The sequence below is a fragment of the Lucilia cuprina genome, chromosome 3 (assembly GCF_022045245.1).
Source record: "Lucilia cuprina isolate Lc7/37 chromosome 3, ASM2204524v1, whole genome shotgun sequence".
Classification (NCBI taxonomy): Eukaryota; Metazoa; Arthropoda; class Insecta; order Diptera; family Calliphoridae; genus Lucilia; species Lucilia cuprina.
In genome coordinates, this window is record NC_060951.1 from 14,044,244 (window position 1) to 14,056,785 (window position 12,542).

At 31.9% G+C, this 12,542-nt stretch overlaps 1 long non-coding RNA gene across 1 annotated transcript; it reads left to right on the top strand.

Moving 5' to 3' along the window:
* Window positions 1-4,326: 4,326 nt before the first annotated feature.
* On the top strand, window positions 4,327-4,764 carry LOC124418617. The gene is made up of 2 exons (XR_006940108.1): window positions 4,327-4,662; window positions 4,728-4,764. It is a non-coding gene; the product is annotated as an uncharacterized LOC124418617 (long non-coding RNA).
* Window positions 4,765-12,542: the final 7,778 nt, after the last annotated feature.

The window sequence follows — 12,542 nt, forward strand, 5'->3', positions numbered from 1 at the left end:
TATATGTCCTCATAAAACATGTTTGTGCCGAATTATACCGCTAATGATGCTTCTGTTAGTCAATTATGGGTGATAAAGTCATTTTCTGAAGGGGACTTTGTATGGGGGTAGGGTCAATTATGGACCGATCCTAATAAAATTCTACGAAGAAATTTATGTTCCCGTAGAACATGTTTGTGCCGAATTTCATTGTTATTGATGCTTTTCTTAGCCAGTTATGGGCGATAAAGTCATTTTCTGAAGGGGACTTTGTATGGGGGGTAGGGTCAATTATGGACCGATCCTTATAAAATTCTACGAAGAGATTTATGTCACCATAAAACATGTTTGTGTCGAATTACACCGCTATTGCTGCTTCTGTTAGTCAGTTGTGAGCGATAAAGTCATTTTCTGAAGGGGACTTTATATGGGGGGTAGGGGCAATTATTGACCGATCCTTATAAAATTCTACGAAAAGATTTATGTCCCCATAAAACATGTTTGTGCCGAATTATACCGCTATTGATGCTTTTGTTAGTAAGTTATCGGCGATAATGTCATTTTCTAAGGGGGGACTTATATGGGGGCTAGGCGAAATCGTGGACCGATATTGCCCATTTTCAATACCAAACGAACTGAGTCAACTATAAGTAACTGTGCAAAATTTCAGCTTGCTAGCTACTTCTGTTTGTACTCTATCGTGTTTTCAACAGACAGACAGACAGACGGACAGACGGACGGACATGGCTAGATCGTCTTAGAATCTAATAAGGACCCAGAATATATATACTTTTATGGGTGTTAGACGAATATTTCAATGTGTTATAAACGGAATGACAAAAACAATATACCCCCCATCTTTTTTGATGGTGGGTATAAAAAGCACCAAAAAATCCCCATTGATTTGTTCTCGTCTAATCCGGGTTCATAAAGTAATTTCATGTTTCTAGCTAATAGCATAATAAAACAAGTATGATTGTATAGTCGGGCGGAGCCGACCATATGATACCCTACACCTGTCAGTATGTATGTTAAAAATGGGGATTATTAAAAAAAAGCATTTGGTTTGTTTTTTTTAACTTTATTTCGGAATATTTTTACTTTTATTTTGGCAAAAAAATATTTTTTTACGAAAGGTTTTCGTACTTCGTAAAAATAGAAAGAAATTAAATATATTTCGCATTATGCACGAAATTTTTGTTAATATTACGAAAATATAAGTTACGAAATTTTTTTTCGTAAAGTTGAACATGGATTATTTTCAGTGTAAGCACAAAAGTACCGATTTTCCCCCAGTATTTAGCTCTTTTCCCAATTTTGATACCAGTTTTGTTCCAACTTTCGCAACGCAAACTGTGCTAATACATATTTCTGACATTTTAGAATGCAAAATCGAAAATAATTTTGATTAAAATAGCCAAAAAATAAATTTTTATGCACAAAATACCAATTTTTTCCGTTTTTCGTCGTTTTTCATTATTTTATTTACCCCTTCTAGTCCAATTTTCGGAAAGTTATATAGGGCTATTGACGATTCCAGACATACATCATTCTATGTTCCAAATTGAAAGAAAATTGTTCATCGTTTAGGCGTGATTGACGCACAAACAAATAAACAAACTACAAAAAATTTTAGTATATATTAGGATTTTACATGTTAGGACTCATTTCTAGCTACATTTGCAGACAAATAAATTCGTATTATTGCAAAAGTACTAGAAATTTTATAAGTATATATATGTTTAATATATGTTTCGTTATCGCATTACAAAATATGATTCTGAAAATTGAGAGTACTAGTATATTAAGAAAACCAAAGACAAATTCTTATCACTTTAAAAAGAACAGCAAAGTAAAAAGTCGCTGCTAAATGAAATTTATACAAAAATAAAATAATAATTGTGAAAAAAAAAACTTTGTGTAATGCATAAGATATTAGTAGTTGTGTGTTGTGCTATAATTGCATCTATATTAGTTTCTACAACAGAAGCTAAAGGTGGAAGAGGGGGTGGAGGTAGAAGTGGTGGAAGAAGCGGTGGTAGAAGTTCTAGTGGAAGAGGAGGATTCTTTGGTAGTAGTAAGAGTAGTAGTTTTGGTAGCAGTAAAAGTAGCCACTTTGGAGGCAACCATGGAGGATCCCATACCAGTGGTGGCTGGGTTCATGGTTTCTTTCACAGTACACCTTACCGATATAGCTACAGACCCGTATATATAAAGAAGAACAAGTACACATACAGGTTCATATCATGTGCCTAACAAAGAAGAAGAGGAAGCTGCAGATCACAATAAAGGTAAGTATGGAGGGCTTGTATATTTAAAACTTTAATTTTAATATGTATAATTAAAAATTATTTTAGATACTGGAAATTATGCCGTGGGTTACTCCATTAGCAAAGCACTGAGCAATGATTTCTTCTCCATTTTTAATGTAGTTCATGATATTTCAAAATATCCCGAAAAAATCAGAAATAGGAACTGACAACTACAACAACAAAAAGTCCAGTAGATACATATGATTTAAATTACATTATAAATACCCCCTATACAACAACAAGTTCTATATATAATACTGATCCTAAATCATATTTTCTTGATGACGATACTCTTTTCGACATGATTACATCCAAAAAGACCTCGAATAGTAAAGAAAACATTCGTCAAGATTATGATAAAATACAACCCAATGTTGGTAATTTAGATAATGTTTTTGAAGAAATAGTTACTGAAAGCACTACCTCGATAGTTGATTACATTAATTCCAATTATGATTCAAAACCAATTTCTGATGTTAAACACTTTCTGAGAGGGATAACACTTTGTCCAACACTGGAATAATTTCTGATTACAATAACGAAAGTATTCAGAAAATGTTAAAAGAAATTCAATCAAGCGTCGTAAATTTTGACCATCTTTTAGAAGAAGATACTACAAAAAGAACTGAGAAGAACGAGCCAAATGATTCGGTAGATGAAATGTTGAAACAATTGCAGAAAAATATGGAATCGTTTAAATTGTATTAGTAATATGTTATTGTTTTCATATTTATAATTATTATTTTGGCGTTTAGATTTAGAAATAAATTTATGCATAAGTTTATATTTTAAGTATTTACGTATATTAGTTGCATAAAATTCTGTTACTACTTTTACTACTGGTGGCCAGTAACCATTAAGGTCCTTGATTCAATTTTAACGTAACCACTTAAAAGTTTAGAAAGATATTGAATGATATTTAAAACATTGACACTATTTGACGTAGAAATTTAAAACTTTATTACAAAAACTTTCATTACCATGTAAAGATTTAAAATAATATTGGTCCAATACCCACCTTAAAGTATACCGATCGATTCAGAATCATTTTTTGAGTCGTCTGTCCGTCTTTCCGGCTGGCTGGCTGTCCATGTAAACCTTGTGCGCAAGGTACAGGCCGCAATTTTCAAGATAATTTGATGAAATTTGGACCAAGCATGTTCTTTGGCACAGAGAAGAAGCCTATTGAAAATGGTTGAAATCGGTCCATTATTTCACCTAGCCCCCATACAACCGTACCTCCCGATTTGTACTTTTTATGCCATAATTACGTCAAATATTCTATTATCTCTCTGAAAATTGGCATAAATAAGTTCTATATATGTATAAATGACACTGCAGATTTTCGTAAGGAACGGCCCTTATTTGGCCCTAGCCCCCATACAAACCCCTCTTCAAAAATGTCTTAAACGTCTAAAATTGACTTGTAACCATTTGTATCGTAATGGACTTTAACAAAACTAACTGTTATTTAAAAATATATTCTTTACCAAATTTACCGAGGATCGGCCCATATTTGACCTATATAAAGCCTCATTTAGAATTTTAGTTTTTTATCAATAAATTGCTTAAATATTTTGGAATTATGGTAATATTAACGTAAAAGTTTCTTTAAAAAAATAAAAAATTTAAAAATATACTCATGGTGTAGGGTATTATATGGTCGGCCATGCCCGACTATACTTTCCTACTTGTTATATATGGATTCAGATGCTCCATTTCTGAGTTATCGATGGTGAATAAACGAGTAGATTGCTTTATTTACAAAATAATCATGTTTTTTATTTGTCTGGCACTAACTACCCATTATTAATTCTAATAACTAATAAATATTTCTAAAACTAATAAAAATAAACATAACATATAACAATAATATTTTATAAATTATTAGTTCCAATGAAAATTATAAACATCTTTTTGTTTTAATGAGCATTATATGTATTCTAGGGTTAACTGTTATCAGACTAAAATTATTTATAATATAATAAACAAATAATATATAATAGCAATTATTATTTGGAAAATGATAATCATTTAATAGAAAAACGTATTTCAGTTAAGAACAAAAAAACTTCCAATGAACTTCCGAATATTTTTTGGTATTTTGTTGATTGCAACACTATTCTTAGCAACTAGTGGAACTACTAGCGGTGGTAAAGGTTGGGGCGAAAGTATATGTACTGGTATTAGCTATTTTTTTCGAAAACTTATTAGCGGGTCCCTAAAACTGAACAGCCTTCCACGTTTCCCAAGAAAACCTATACGTATGATGATTTACCAGCTATTAATGCTCGTCATTTATATCCAAGCTTAACACAGTATCCTAATAGCGGATTTAATTATCAATCTAAAATTGAAACTTCAAAAACGGGTAAGCCAAACTCATAGTAAGATACTGAATGAAGATTAATTATATGATTTTAAATTTATTTTTAGATAATATACTTACTCAGAGCACTGAATCAAATACCAAGAGAGAAAAGAGAAGAACGAACATCTTAATAGCTAATAAATGTTTATTGTTTTTTTTAAATAATCAGAGCCGAGTTCATTTCAAATACAATAATAACACACTACACGAGTTCAAAAATGCACAAAATTCTACATACTTAAGTGTTATCTTTAATACAAAATATATAAATATACATAAGTATTTATTTGGATTTAAACGATCAGTCCGTTCCCAATCACATACATCGAAAAGAATAGATGTAGAATTAAAGGTCTAATCAGGATAATTTTTTAGTCTATAATATAAATAATTTTATAGACTGGTATTCTGGATCAATAGAACAATTTATAGCCTGTACTACAAATAAGTCCATAGTCTGGAATTTACATAAGTTTATAATCTAAATAATAGATCAGTTTATAGTCTAAACTAATGATTTATTTATAGTTTGGACTATAGATCTGTATATTGCCTTGCCTGTACATCAGAGTATAGATTGGACTTTTGATTAGTCAATAATTAGACTATTGAGCAGTATATATTTTGAACCATAGTTTGTATATAGTAAAGGGTGCCCAAACCCTTTATGCTTGATACTCATTTGATTTATGTAAATGCGTTTAGCTATAGCCTTTGTGTTTTTAACACATTAGACTGACCGGATCTTTTATAGGGAAAAAAAATGTCGAAATCTTGTTCGTCTTAACCGCATAAATTGAGTAATATTTATCACATCGTATCAAAATATACGAAGTACGCTCCTACGGCGACCAATACGTTTTTGGAGACAAATCTGGTGTAACTTTGTTTGGCTTAAAGTAACAAGAATTATGTATAAATACAAATTTTGAAGTAAAATGTTAGCTTTGTATTGAGGTACTGAGTGTTTCTGCTATTTACTGTTCTAAAGTTATGGCTTCATACTTATGTTAGCTTTTTGACCAATAGTCAATATCGGAAAGGGAATAATTTTATGGGGTAAGACGAACAAGATTACAACATCGATTTTTTGGTTCACTTTAAAACACACATAGAGCGCTCAGCAATAGCAATACGTTGTTCTTGTTCTTTACTGTATACAAACAAGAGCAAAGCAACAACGCACAGTGGTATAGGAAAAAAAAAGAGGGAAATAATTCGGTAACTTCTAAACGGTTAATCCGATTTTAATGAAATTTGGTATGCACAAAGAGGAGGTGTTGTCGAGTTTAGGTTTTGAATTTGGACTTTATAGGCCAACCAGGGGCCCGGCGGGGGGTCCTCAAATTAGGACACCTCGGCTATGTTAAATTTTTAAAACGATCTTATTTCTTCATTTGAGTTCCGATTTAAAAAAAATTTCGTATATAGAATCTTCTCATCGTAGCAGTAAATTATCTCTTATAGTTTAGGAGATATTCGCATTTGAAAATTAAAATTTTAAAATTTTTACCGTCCTTACTTTAGTTTTTTGATAATAGCGGGTCCAAATATTCCCGATTTTCGCCATTTTTTTTTATTCGCTTAACAACAAGTCTATATATCAAGCAGTGAAAGAATTATGTAAAAATCATGACTGAGTCCAAAGTTATAGGCATTTTAATTTAAAAAATTAAAAAAAGGCGATTTTTTGCAATTTTTTGGGGAAAAAAGTATCTTTTTCTTTTTAAGTTATCTAAAAAGTTTCTAAGAAGATGTATATAGAATTTATACTTTTTGAAAAGCTGACTTTACATAAAATACGATAAATGAAACAAAACCTAAAAATTTTTGATACCGAGGGGACCAGATCCATCCAAAAAACCCTATTTTTATATAAAAATTCAATTTTGAGCAAAAATTCTCAAATCGCATAGTCGATATCAAATTATAGTGACCTGTTTTATATGACCCAATATGTTCTTAATCATTTTGTAACGGGTTTCGATAACCCCGCCCCTGGTATGGATATAATAGGCAAAAAACCAAAAAATCCCATTTTTGGGATTTTTTAAAACTTTTTTGGGAATTCCGGGATTTCTAATAAGAAAAATTCGAAATTTTTATTTAATTTTGGATTTTGAGTAAAAAAATCTACCTAACTGTAAAATTTCATCAAAAAATATTCATAAATAAAATTTTTATTGCAATTTGAAAAATTTGTATCTTCGCAAAAACTGAATAAAAAACATTTTTTAATTTTTTTTAAAAAAGTATTCCGCGAATTTTTTAATTTTCAAAAATTATATACAGTTTTGAAAAATAGACAAAATTACCTTTCCATTGATATATAACATGCCTACCTAATGTTTTTTAAGTGACAAATTAATTAGGGAAAACTCAACATCTTTTAGAGAATTTACCTAGTACTATTATTTTCATCCATACATTTGTTAGGCATGTTTTACTACCTAAATTTTTATGAATTTTTACAGCCACTTTTTACGATTAATCTTTTATTCTTTATCCCTAAAAAAAATTAACAAGTATTTATTTTATATAAAAATAGTCTTTATTTATTTTTTTTATAAATTAATATAATTTTGTAAAATAATCGGTATCACAGTAGTCCATATCTAAAAGATAAAGTAAATCTTTAAATTCATGAATATTTTCAAATGCTAACGTTTTGTAGCAAATCCAACGTTTCCTTATAGTAGATAAAACAGGATCAGAAGATAGAATCAGATTATTAAAAATATCTTCATTTTGAGACTGCCTAGAACACTTCCTTGAGCTAAACTGATGAATATGCTTAAAGTCTCTATTCCTCGATTCTTGGGGTTCTTCTGTAAGCTCTCCTAAAGGCAGAATATTATGTTCTATGATGACCTTTCCATGACATAATATCTTGTGAACTGTAGGTGTCATTTCTTTCCAGGGATATAATTCCAAAAGTAATTTAGAAACTTTTGTAGAATACTCTCCAAATTTTGTTGCGTTCACTTTATGCTTGCTATTTATCGCCATTAGAATAATATTGACCTTTTGCAGTAAATCCATACTAATTCCGGTTATTTCGGAAGTAGTTTCAAAATGTTTAAAAAAACGTCTAGCGGTATTACCATCGTTTGTGCTTCCATATCCTGTGAGTGGTTTATCAATATTTAATCCCATCCGCTTTTTAAATTCCTCTTGAATTCTTCGTTTCTCACTGGCTCTCATTTCCATTAACTCCTTATTGTTATTTGCACTTTTGTTTGCATTTTCCGGTATGCTTCTGTACTTTAAATCATATGCTAAATGTAGAAAATGTTCCAGAAATCGTATGCGAGCATGTAGGGGGATATTCCAAATTGTAATGTTTCCTCATTTATTGATCTTTGCTTGGAAATATTCGAAAATTCTGATTTTTTATCACCACATATGTAGCAGTACCAAGTAGATGATGTTCCTGTAATGGCATTTCCAACTTTCCCATCAATCATTGTAAGTTTTAAATCATAGGACATGTTAAACGAATAATTTTCTATTTCGATTGTTATAGGTTCCAAGTTTTTAATTTCTGCTTCAATACGATTTATCAAATCTTGCGTTGTTGTTTTGGATTCCTTTATATACTCAAAGCTTATTGGCCTACAAAAAGCTTTGGATCCTGGAGTCGAATTCTTCCAAATATCATCGAAACTGGTTGATGGAGAATCGCTGTCAGCATACTTTCGAATTCTTAATGGAACTAGCGATGCCATAAATACACTTTTATACTCGGAAGATGATTCACTTGTGTTGATTTGTTTATATTCCGAGAGTGCTGATAATCCATCACATCCCCACTTACAAATGAGTTGAAGATCACAAGAATTTATTTTTTTAGTTGGTCTGAAGAAAAGTCAGAAGCAATCCTTAAAGCAGTATTTTCGAGTAGAGCGCCGAGTCCAATAACAGCCTTCCGATCAGTTATTTCAATAGGAGGTGGTATAATGCTTTTCTTCTTTCATTTATTTTGTCATATGATGGTAAAACATCCACTCCTTTTTCAGATAGCGCCTTTCTTAACGTTATGTAGTTATCACGACTTAATCCCAGCTGCAACATAAGCGCAATAGCTTCTTCCTCAGTGAACGTTGTATCAGATGATGGTGTGGGTATACTCTTTACAATTCTTTTCAGTCGTCTTGGTGATGCGGTTGGAAGAATATTTGCAATTTTTATGGCATCCAAAGGCTGTTTTTCTTTTCTTAACATTGCTTTAAAAGTGTCCGAAACTTCTTCGTTAGATAAGGTTTCTAGTGAAGTTGATAACCTTTTCCTCTTAGATTTTGAGCTCAAATCCTCATACTGCTTACAGGGAGCACCAACAGTTGATACGCAAATAGCAACTTCTACACATTCATCCAGCCAATCAGAAAATTTCGATCGAAATTTAGCAATGGAATACCGAACACTCTTCAGTTTTATATCAACTGATTTTATAAAATTTTCAATTTTACATATATCAGTTTTATCCACTTTATTTTTATGTGCAGTTTCAATATATTTCAATAAGAAGTTCACTTTATCTTGAAAAGGAGCTGAAGAGTGTTCAAATAAAATGGAGCACAAATCATTTTTTTTAGTACGATCGCCATGGTTAGAAAATTACAAATAATTACAAACAGATATAAACCTGTCTTATATATTAATTACAGGTACTTAAATTAAATTATTTTTTAAAGGGTTATGATATTCTACCTAATATGTAATTTGGTAAGCCCTCGAAAAATTTAACTTTTTTGTATTTTTTTGTTTTTTAAAAGTTACGGAATTAGGTAAGAACCCATAAAAGGGAACTTTTTTGTACTCTTTTGAATCTTATATAATATTGTATCTAGAAACAAGAATTTAAGCATGTTGAGCCTGAATAAAGTGATGTAAAAGATGATTTTTTGGTACTGACTATTTTTTAACACGCCATTTTGAAGGGTATATAAGATTCGGCACAGCCGAATATAGAACTCTTACTTGTTTTTGATATTCGTGGTGCCCGATTCTGGTAAAAATTAAGATAGTGTGATGAATCATTCCTAAACGAAAAATAATTCTACTTTAAATTATTTAAAATATATATAACCGTTTCGCATGCAAAATTGGGATTTCGAGATATGACCAATAATATCCATGTACATTTACAAAAAATATTAAAATTTTGCACTATTTTTGTATAGTTTCTAGATAACGTGTGAGTAGTTTCATTTAAAATTTTACTTTTTTATTTTTAATTTTTCAAATCAGCAAAATTTATAAAAATTACAATTTTTTATTAAATTCTATAATCAAGAGTCCCAATCTAAAATTTTAAGGAAGGCTAGAAACCTAATGTATAAAAAATTAATAATATAAAATTTTAAAAAAAGTTTTCATGTGAACCGGCACTAGCTAGTTTATACCCAGAGTGCTTTGCTACCCTAAAAGCAATGTAAATAAAAAGCAATTAATTTAGAATTTATTGTAGGCTTTGAAAAATTTTAATAATATAATAGTTAGCCAGATATACGAAATTTTGTATTTAAATAATATGTGGTAAGAGGATGTATACTACATCAAATCCGAAGAAATACACCTAGGCCACAATCGGGACTGTTGTGCGCTCCTTATCATAAACGAAAAAAACAAGTAACTGAATGAATTATTTTTCAGCACACAGTGGTATAGGAAAAAAAAGATGGAAATAATTCGGTAACTTCTAAACGGTTAATCCTATTTTAATGAAATTTGGTATGCACGAAATTTTTTTAAAATCGGAACTCAAATGAAGAAATAGGATCGTTTTAAAAATTTAACATAGCCGAGGTGTCCTAATTTGGGGACACCCCGCCGACCCCAGGTTTGCCTATAAGGTCCAAATTAAAACCTAAATGCGACAACACCTCCTCTTTGTGCATACCAAATTTCATTTAAATCGGATTAACCGTTTAGAAGTTACAGAATTATTTATTTATATCCCGTGAATGAAATCCGTTTAATATATATTCAGAGAATATCCAGTTGTGGAATTAACAAAATCATTAATCGACAATTGAATCTTCCGGTGTTCATCATCACCTGGATATTTGTTTGGCATACGCGGGAACCACATAAACTGCAGAATTTTTTCAATCGTTCTATCAATACTCAAATGACCACAATTTTTATGTGCGTCTTGTGTTACTCTATAGCGTAGATACTTCGAGACAGTCCATAATTTCCTACCATCGAGCAACTTGCACAAACGGCCTTAATCTAGCACAAAAGATTTTTGTAAATCTATTTCCTTACATAACACCTTATTCGACATCACCTGCAATTTTTTATCCTGGAGTTACATGCTCAATAACCAATCACCTACCTCAATATCAGCCTTATCGACACGTAATATTGTCTGTTCGACTCCATGCGGTTCTTCATATGACATCCGTAGATCTACTGTAATAAGCAACAGGTTTCCATGAACCGTTTACCTCTTGCATTAATACAGCTGCAAGTCCGACAGAGCTCGCCTCTGCATGTAACTGATGTTGAGCGCTGACATCGTAGGATGTTTTACGGGTTTTGTTGATAGTACCTGCTTTAACTCCCGGAATGCTGCTTCCTGGTTTTCGGGGGTTAAAAATTTGTCTTGAGTTAACTGATGACCAAGGTAAGAAACGGTCCGCTGAAAAAATTCACATTTCCGAGGATTTAAAGTCAGTTTAAATTTTCAAAGTGCCTCAAAGACACGATGTAATTTCTCAAGCAACTCTTTTCAGTGTCCATCCCAACAAGTATGTCATCCATATAATGAATCATATATGCGTATTATTAAACCCAATAGGCGCATTCTTTAACCAGATGGGCATTCTTTTGAACCCAAATAATCCTTCTGTCGTCACAAATGCTGTGTATTTTTGACTTCGTGGTTCGATGGGAATTTTATAGTATCCACTATATAAATCTAATCTGAACTTCATCGCCTCCTGTAACCTTTCCTCTACGTTAGGCATTGGGTAAATCTGTTTGCACATATGCCTGTTTAACATGCGATAGTCGACGCAAAATCTTTCACTCCCATCTTTCTTCTTTACGAGAACAATTGAGTATTACGATTCCGAAGGGGTTATAATACCGTTTCAGCAAATCCTGTATCATTTCGTCAATTATACGCTTCTTTGTTTCCGGAATTCGTTAAGGGAGTTGCGCAATCGCTATTAACAAGTTATCATTTCCATCTAGTGCCGACTTCGTTCCACCCATAACATCGCCAATCACCACATAGATTTAAGGCAATCCAATTGGCCGCTATCAATTTAAAAAGTGGAAGTGCCCATCTCTAAAAACTCCTTTTTCTCCACAAAAATATTTTGACCAATTAGTACGTCAGCATCCAACAGATCATCGTTCGGAATATAAAAAATCGTCTCAATTTTCACTCCGACAACCTACAACTTACCTTTGATGTAATGATAGAGTTTTCATAACCCGCCACATATTCCCCTTGTCGTCATGGAACACGTCTACCATTCACATGCAAGTTTATCGCCACTGTCCTTCGTATCATGTTACACGGACTACCGGTATGAATAAACGCAACCAGTTCAACTCCATTCAAACGTATTTCGGATTTAGTCTTGGTAAATTCCGGATTGCCTTTTGTATCCCGTATCCCGATTACCCACTGGTCTTTGATGGTGTATCCCGCATTTTCCGCAATGATGAAAATGTAAGTGCTGCTGTTGCGGCCTGAAGATCACGTTGTTTTAACCCGTCACGGGTATATTTAATTATCACTTAGTAAAAATTTACGTCCAAGAGCAGAAATTCGGGTATAGCCGTATTTACCATACAAACAAATTGTTCGGCAGTCGCTTTAAATTAGGGTATTGTCTCTGATATCTCACTAACAGAGT